At 36.4% G+C, this 8,583-nt stretch overlaps 1 pseudogene; it reads left to right on the top strand.

Moving 5' to 3' along the window:
• The first annotated feature begins 382 nt into the window (after window positions 1–382).
• Window positions 383–2,302, top strand: LOC100990345 (zinc finger protein 614-like; annotated as a pseudogene).
• Window positions 2,303–8,583: the final 6,281 nt, after the last annotated feature.

The following is an 8,583-nucleotide window of genomic DNA, read 5'->3' as shown; positions in this document are numbered from 1 at the left end:
CCCGACTCTTAAAGCTTACATGGTTAGCCCAGCGCTGTTGAGTGTCCCTGGCAACAAAGAGAGAAAGGCACTGAGGTGGCCAAGAGTGATCTCCACAGCCATTATAGCCGCTCCTGTCCGGTACTCTGCAATGGGCGCAGCCGTGTGACCTCGCAGAGCGGCGCCCGCAGTCGAACTCGCGATCCCGGACTAGCTCTGTGGTCCACGCCTCACTCCATCATCGTCACCGCTCAGCGTCCCGTAGGCCGCGCAGGAGTGCATCTGAATAGGAAGCGGTTTCGGACACGGATGCCATGTTTTGTCACTGCCAGTAGTGTCTGGAGAGATTCGGGCGCAGCCCTCAGGTCCTGGCTCCCAAAAGCAAGATAACTCAAGTGAAGCAATGACGGAAGAAGAAGGAGGTTGCTGGCCTTGGATATCATCATTTTCTGGGGACAACTTTACGTGGACACTAATATTTCTGACTAGGAAAAGTTCATGGAAAATGCAGAAGAGACAAAGATGTATAGTCCATGTTATCCACTATTTTCTGACCACAAAAGAAAATGATCAAGACCCAGAATCACTGACCCTGGAGGATGTGGCTGTTGAATTCAGCCGGGAGGAGTGGCAGCTCCTGGAACACTGCTCAGAAGGACCTGTACCAGGATGTGATGGTGGAGAACTCTAACCACCTGGTATCACTGGGGTATCAAACTAGCAAACCAGATGCACTCTCCAAGTTGGCGCATGGATGGGAACCATTGAAAACAGATGCTAAAGTCCAGAATAAAAATTGTCCAGGAATCAGGAAAGTTGACAGTCATCTGCAAGAGCACTCTCCAAACCAGTGATTTCTGAAGAGCATGCAGCAATGCAGTGGACAGAATGCATTTAGAAATATTGTACATCTCAGCAAGACACATTTTTCTCTAGTGCAAAATCATAATACATTTGACTTGTACAGAAAAACATTGAAATCAATTTTAAGTTTAATCAACCAGAAGAGAAGACATGGAATAAATAACCTCGTGGAGTTTATTGGAGGTGAGAAAACCCTTCTACATGATAAGCATGAACATACGAATACTAAAACTAGATTTTCTGAAAATGCAAATGGATCCATACTAAATTCCAAGTCTTTAAGCATCAGAGGACTCAGAAAATTGAGAAACTCCATGCATTCATTGAATGTGAGCAAACCTTCCTCTGAAATCTCAGCTCATTTACCACGAGAACATTCATATAGAAGAGAATCCTGGAAGTGGTCAATGTGAGAAATTGTCCAGAAGTGTCCTGTTCACTAAGCATCTGAAAACTAATAGAGGAGACAAAATCTGTATATCCAATCAATATAGAACAGGCTCTACTGTGAAGAGTATTCTCATTGCACATCAACAAACTTATACAGAAGAGAAACCCTATATGTACTGTGAGTGTGGAAAGGGCTTTACAATGAAGCGCTATCTAATTGCTCATCAGTGAACTTGTAGTGGAGAGAAACCTTATGTGTGCAATGAATGTGGAAAAGGTTTCACTGTGAAGATCAATCTCATTGTACATCAGTGAATTCATACAGGGGGAGAAACCCTATATATGCAGTGAATGTAGAAAAGGCGTCACCCAGAAGCGCTACCTTGTTGTACATCAGCAAACTCATACTGGAGAGAGACCCCATATATGCAGTGAATGTGGAAAAGGCTTTACTGTGAAGAGCAATCTCATTGTACATCAGTGCTCCCGTACAGGAGCAAAGTCTTATATATGCAGCGAATGTGGAAAAGGCTTCACTGTCAAATGCACTCGCATTATACATCAGTGAACTCATACAGGAGAGAAATCTTACATATGCAATTAATGTGGTAAAGGTTTCACCACAAAGTGCACTCTTATTATACATCACCGAACTCACACAGGAGAAAAACCTTATGAATGCAATGACTGTGGTAAAGCCTTCAGCCAGAAAATATGGCTCATACAATGTGAGAGATGTCATACAGGAAAGAATCCCTTTGTATGTACTGAGTGTGGAAAATCCTATTCACACAAATATAGTCTCATTACCCATCAGAGAATTCACACAGGAGAGAAACCTTATGAGTGCAACGAATGTGGAAAAGCCTTCACCACAAAGTCAGTACTCAATGTACATCAAAGAACGCATACAGGAGAGAGGCCCTATGGATGCAGTGATTGTGAGAAAGTCTTCTTCCACTCATCAAACCTTGTCAAATACAAGAAGATGCACACAAGAGAAAGGGATAGAATCAGTCAAGTTGAAAATTCCTGTAATGGAGAGTCACAGCTCCTTCCTTACAAGTGAACTCATGCAGAATGAAAACCCTACTAGTGCAGCGACTATGGAAATGCCTTTTGTGGCAACTCAAACATCAGTGTGTTTCTAGCAAATCGGAACATAAACATGGTGCTGCCTGTTGTCAGATGTGTGCCCTCAGGAGGTAAAATAATTTGCCCTAGAGATAAACTTGATGAATACAGTAAATAAGGTAGTGCCTTTAGTGGTCTTTTACCTCACATTTTCTGTCAATGAAAACATGTTGAATAAACTATAATATATTCATGTGAAAAAAATAAACTATTGAAGTCTAAGAAGTAAGTCAATTGTAGACTCAAGTGTCAGTTGTTCTTAATGAATCCAAATAACAGAGCAAGTGCCCAGTTAGCATCCTTATGAAGCTAGTAGTCCAATAAATTGTCAGGCAGGGCACAGCAGTCAGGTGAAAGGGCAACTGTGTTCTTAGCATTTAGGAGAAGTCTCAGAAAAGACGTTTTGTGACAGATACACACTTTGAAAAGCGTTGTTTGCTTTTGCATTTAGCTGTACTATACATAGTTGGCTTTTTCGTTGTTGTTGTTGTTGTTAAAGGCAGCCCTTTTCCAGTCTCTGACTAGTTTGTCATAGACAGAATTATCTGACAAGGACATCTACTCTGAATGGTCTGAAAAACCTAGATAAGGACTTCGAAGCCCTAATTATTCTGAGCTAGTCCTCTAGCCTCTGGAATCCTGCTGAAGGATATTGTAAACCATTAAGTGGTAGATGAGAGTATTTGTGTGGCCATGTGTTGTGTGTATCGTGTGTGTTTTCCTTTGTCCTTATTTTCTACAGGGGTGCTGATTATAAGAATTTAGAGGTTTTCCCTTTAATCAAACAACATTTTATAGATATCCTTGACAAATTTTTTTTCAGAAAAACAAATTTTTACCAAATTTTAATACACATGCGGTTTATGTAGAGCATGCATTATGAAGAAAATCAGAACTTTTTTGACACTGTATAGAAAAGTTAAATTAATGATTCACTCAGTACTTTCCAATTAGTTATTTTAAATTGTGGAGACAGAATTTATGAGTATAAAATGAATTTTCAGATTTTTGAATAAAATATTTCTTGAAAAATTATTACAGTTAGTGAACATTAATCTACCACTGTAAACATAATTTTAGGTATTAAAGAGAAATATAAAAGCATAACTCTGACAGTTTATAAAGAAAGAAATAGTTTCCTGTTCATCAGTTTATTTCTTACTACTGTTCTCTGTGAAGTGATATATCAATGGAATCATTTTACAGAAGCAAACTATTCAAAAACAACTACATGCTGAGGTTTCATATCTTTGCAAATAAAAACTAATTTATGAATCAACTCATTTTTATGGAAAGTCTATTTTTTGCCAAGTATTTTCCACAGGCATATACAAGATTGACCTGGTCACTGCCCTCATGGAAACCCAGATAATTAAATGAGATGTAAAGAGTACTACTATGGAGCTTTTCATAATGCCCCCAAACAGGTACTGAACTTATTCTATAGGGTTACAGTAAGATTCTCAGGAAAACAGTTTTATTTTATTTTTATTATGTTTCATTATTATTGTTATATTAGGTTTGGTTATTATTTTATCCCAACCCCATCCCAGTATATGATAAATAAAAGTAATAGCAGCAAAAGAATAAAAGGTATAGAAGAAGTGAAAGACAATATGAATGTTCTAGATAGAGACCAGTGTAGAAAAAAATAAAACAAAAATGGATATTTAAAACATTATAAGTAGTAATACATGACAGAAACTTATCATGAAAAGCAAAGTGTGAGGTAGTGATTACCTCACAGTAGGTACTCACCAAAGATGTGCTGCTGTTCTTCAAGTCCTGGTGATGTAGCCTGAGAAGTTAAAGACATGAGTTTTGAGACAAAAATAAGTCAGACCGTCAAAGATATTCCAAACCATATGTCTTAGTCAAAATAGATAGATAGACTGTACTAAAATAACGTATAAAACCCCAATTCTTAAAAGATTAACACACTAAAAATGTATCTCTCACATACACCTGACCCCCACATACCTCAGAGTGCCCTTCCTTCTTATACCTATGCCATCTGGAATACAGGGCTTCAAGGTAGCCACAGAAGAGAAAGGAAGTTGGATTCTTGTGAAGTGTTTAAGTAGCCAAGCCTAGAAGTTGCTTGCCTTAGTTTCACAGCTTCTGTCCACCTTCCAGTCGTCAACACACTATTACTTCACTTGCTCCAGATATTATTGCAAGAGAGGATTGGGAATGTATTCTCTATGCCCCAAAAGATGTTGTGTGGACACCGAGCATTGTCTGCACCAAACCATATTAAGTCTAAATGTTGCTATTAATAAAGTTGATGAATTATGTGCATTTATAATGAGACTAGCATGGTGAGGAATGGAAAATGCAGTCTAAACACTAGAGAAACTCTTTTTGGTATGATCCTCCACATAGAGTTTAATCACTCCATTTAGGAGTCTCTTGCTATAAGAATAATGTAGTAAAAGCATTTATAAGTAATTTTTAGAATAATTAAAGTGATGTGAAGATGTTTATATGAGGACTAATGAAAAGCTTGAAATGATCAAATTAACAGAAGTATTAATCTGAAAATATTTCTGGTACTAATAATTTCTTAGAACAGTTTTCAAGGAAGAAATGGGCATTATTGCAATAAGCATAAATGATATATTTTATGAATCAGCCTCAGTATTTCATAGTAAAACTGTTTATCCTTAGCTTTACCTTTGTATATTTCTTTTTGTACATTTGTACATTTCTTTTTCAAAAGATACTGTAAAGTTTTCTACAGGAAGCAAATAAATTTTTAAATCAAGCTTATATAGTTTAATGTAACTAATACCAAACAATATTTTTATGCTTACTAATGATTTTTCTTAACTGGACATATATTGACACTGAATAAGGATGAATAAGAAGATGTATTTTCACATTTGAGAATGAAATTTATACATAACCACATCAAAGTCTGGCAAGAATGTGAGTGAGTCAGAATTAATATATTCTTCTAGGAGATTGATGACTGTATATAGTTTGGGGAATGTGGTATGAAAATGTATTATTATGTACTTATAGCAATCCTACCCTTCAAAAATCTATCCTATAGAATTAAAAGCATCAGTATGTAAGGCAATATGTATTAGTTTTGCAGTGGCAATGAAAGAATGATAATAATTGACTTTAATAACCATCTCAATAAATTTTATTACACATATACTGTGGAATAGGATACATCTAATAAAGAGAATTTCCTTTTGTCTTTTGCTCCAGAAGGATATTCATTATGATGCAGGATGTTTTTGCTCCTTAGCTCAGCTAAAATCTGGGTTCTTGTCTCATGAACAGGAAAAAGTAATCATGTGGACACGTCGAAAGGTGAGGAAAGCAGAATTTATTAAAAGAAAGCTCTCGGCAAAAAAAGAGGGGGTCCTGCCAACAGGCTCCCACTTCAAGATTGAATACCAGGCTGCCACACATGAGCTGAAGAGGCCAGGCTCCTCCCCGCTGCAAAAGGCACAAATTTCCGGTGGTTCCACCCCATTATCCCAGTGAGCAGGCGGGTCCTTAGTTTGAGCCACTCCACATTGCTTTATTTCCCTTAATCTCATGTGTTAAACTACAGAATTTTTCACCATGGGCAAGTTTAGGCAAGCCTCCTGTGCACAATCACCTGGGCAGCATTTGGTTGTCTCCTGTCTCTGTCAATAGTTTATAGTGAAACATGAAAAGGGAGTTGCTGGGAACCTAAATAGTAAAATAGACTTTATAAGTAACTTGATACAAATATATCTGTGCATACACATGATTAGAATTGTATATTTATGATATAAGTTGTAGAGGGTGACATTATACTTGACTCTTAATACCTATTAATTTAAAAGGCTGAGATTGGGAGTGAAAAAGATAAAATGTAGCAAACCAAAAAAGGTGACAACATTGTAGCAAATAATATTTTATCCAGTGAAAATGCAATACAAGATCCAATCTATCATATTGTCAAATATATTCATATGGTTAAGAACAAAACCTGGAATATTACATGTACAAATGAACATTTATTTATTTAGCTGACTGGGAGGTGGGAAGTATATGTCTTGAAATTTTATTGCTTTAATATTTTCAACAATCAAATGCCATTTTTTCTTTAAAAATAAATACATCAAATATTCATGAAAACAGTTTTACATTACGAGCATGATTGAAACTTTGTCTGTGCTTTTTATATACTCTCAGCATGGGAACCTTGTTTTTTAAATACATTCTGCTATTGCCCTGAAATATACCAGTATCATGGATTACACCCCACTGTTATTTAATACTAGCTCAGTGGCTACGGTAATGATGAGGAGGTAAAAATTTGACTTTCACAAAACTTTCAAAATTTTGACCCCCTCAACCCCCCATCAAAATCTGTCAAAATTGTTGCCTCCTTCAGGTCCCTTTTTATATTCTGTCAGTAAATCTGTCAAAACCCAGTTTTTCTTATTCGTATGAATTTGCTGAAGACATTTCCCCAAGCATCTAGCTCTGAGTTCTGTTAGATAAAAAATCACAGATATGTGAACTCTGAATAAAATACAGCAATTTTAAGTAATATGGTAATTTTTTAGTGAGAATCTATCACACAAAAACATATACAGAGCAAAAGCTAAGGCTGTTAGGCTATCAAAACCTCTTCCGCTTTTTAGAAGCACTTTCCCCACCTAAATACTTTCGCACCAGTGGCATAGTCCCTAAAATATGGGACTTGAAGGAGATACTGACCTTGTGTGCTCCTGGTCAAAGGGACCTTCCTTTTTTGTAAATCTCAGAACTAAAAAATGCAAGAATGTCTGTCCCCAGTAATTCACATTACAGAAGGATCATCTGTGCCTACAGGTGCCTGTGAGTTTTCAGCATACTTCAGATAGTGCATTTTCAAAGGCCAGCTGCCTTCTATCAAGGCTTTGAAGAAAGGCTCTCAGAAGCTGCCTGAGAGTAGTTTCCAGAAAATCTGTTAGTTATCAGCCCAAATAAACAATCTGATTTCTCAACTTTTAAGCTGCTAGTTTTCAGAAGCAACTAGTTAATTAACCTATCAAAACATCTGTTAATAAAATTAGATAAAATAAAATGTACTTAGATGCTTCTAAAAATTGTGCTATTCTGTTTCCAGGGTATGTTTTCAACTCAACAAACAAATTTTGAGCTTGTACAGTGGGAAGGAAATAGCCGAGTCCTTAAAAAGTAAAGGAAAGAATACATTATTGATAAGTGCCCATGGTTTATCACATTAAAGTTTACCTGTAGTGACTTTTCCTACACATTTAAGAGACGTGCTGGGATCATTCCAAGGAATAAATCTAAGTGAATAATGCATTTCCACCTTGTGCTCTGATTTACACAGACACACACACACACATGCAAACATACACACACACCAATCATATACATTGAGTCTTACACACAGATGATTGTTCGAAAGAACAGAAGCAGAAAAAAAAAGAAAAGGAAGCTTGAAAATCTAATTTTAAATACGAAGGATTAACAATTTGTTAAATGAGCATATAATTGTATTTGTTACTGCTAATTGTCAGCCCCAGTATCTGATAAACTGATGAAGACAGGAGCAGTTCAGTTCTTTAAGAGTTCAGTTACCCAAAGTGATTCACCTCCCAGGAACAGAAGAGTTTGACACAAAATGAAAAAGCAGCGGCATGCCAACCCAAGGTTAAAGGGACAAACGATTGAAATAGAGAAGATGATGAAATAGAGAAGAAGACAGCTATCCCAAGCCTGTGCTTGGTTTTTCTAGGTAGACATTCCACATGAACTTACCTATTATGAAAAAGTGAGATTGAAAAGTATCTACTCTAGGTCATTATGTATTGATTTCTTATTTATCTCCATGTGATAAATTTATATGTGACAAATTGAAGTGAATGCAAATAATTAATGCAAGTTAAACAGCAGTCATTTTTATGTACTGCACATAATTTGGACCGATATTATTACAGCCTTATAAGAATAATTATATCTACAAAATGCCTTAGTGCATTATTCCATTTATAATAACAAGCAGGAGGGTAGTGAGTTTTCATCATGCTTAACATCTGGTATAAACCTGTGTGAAATCTAGATTTAAAATGAAAGCACAAAAGTTGGCTAACATTTTAAAAGGAAAATCTGCTGGTCTATCTCTGCAGTTCACCTGCCTTACAACTACAAATGTCTAGACTTTTGATACTTCTTAAATCAAATGTCTTGATACTTCTTGTATATGCC

Source organism: Pan paniscus, chromosome 9, assembly GCF_029289425.2.
Source record: "Pan paniscus chromosome 9, NHGRI_mPanPan1-v2.0_pri, whole genome shotgun sequence".
Taxonomy (NCBI): Eukaryota; Metazoa; Chordata; class Mammalia; order Primates; family Hominidae; genus Pan; species Pan paniscus.
This window is presented reverse-complemented; position numbering and strand designations above follow the sequence as displayed.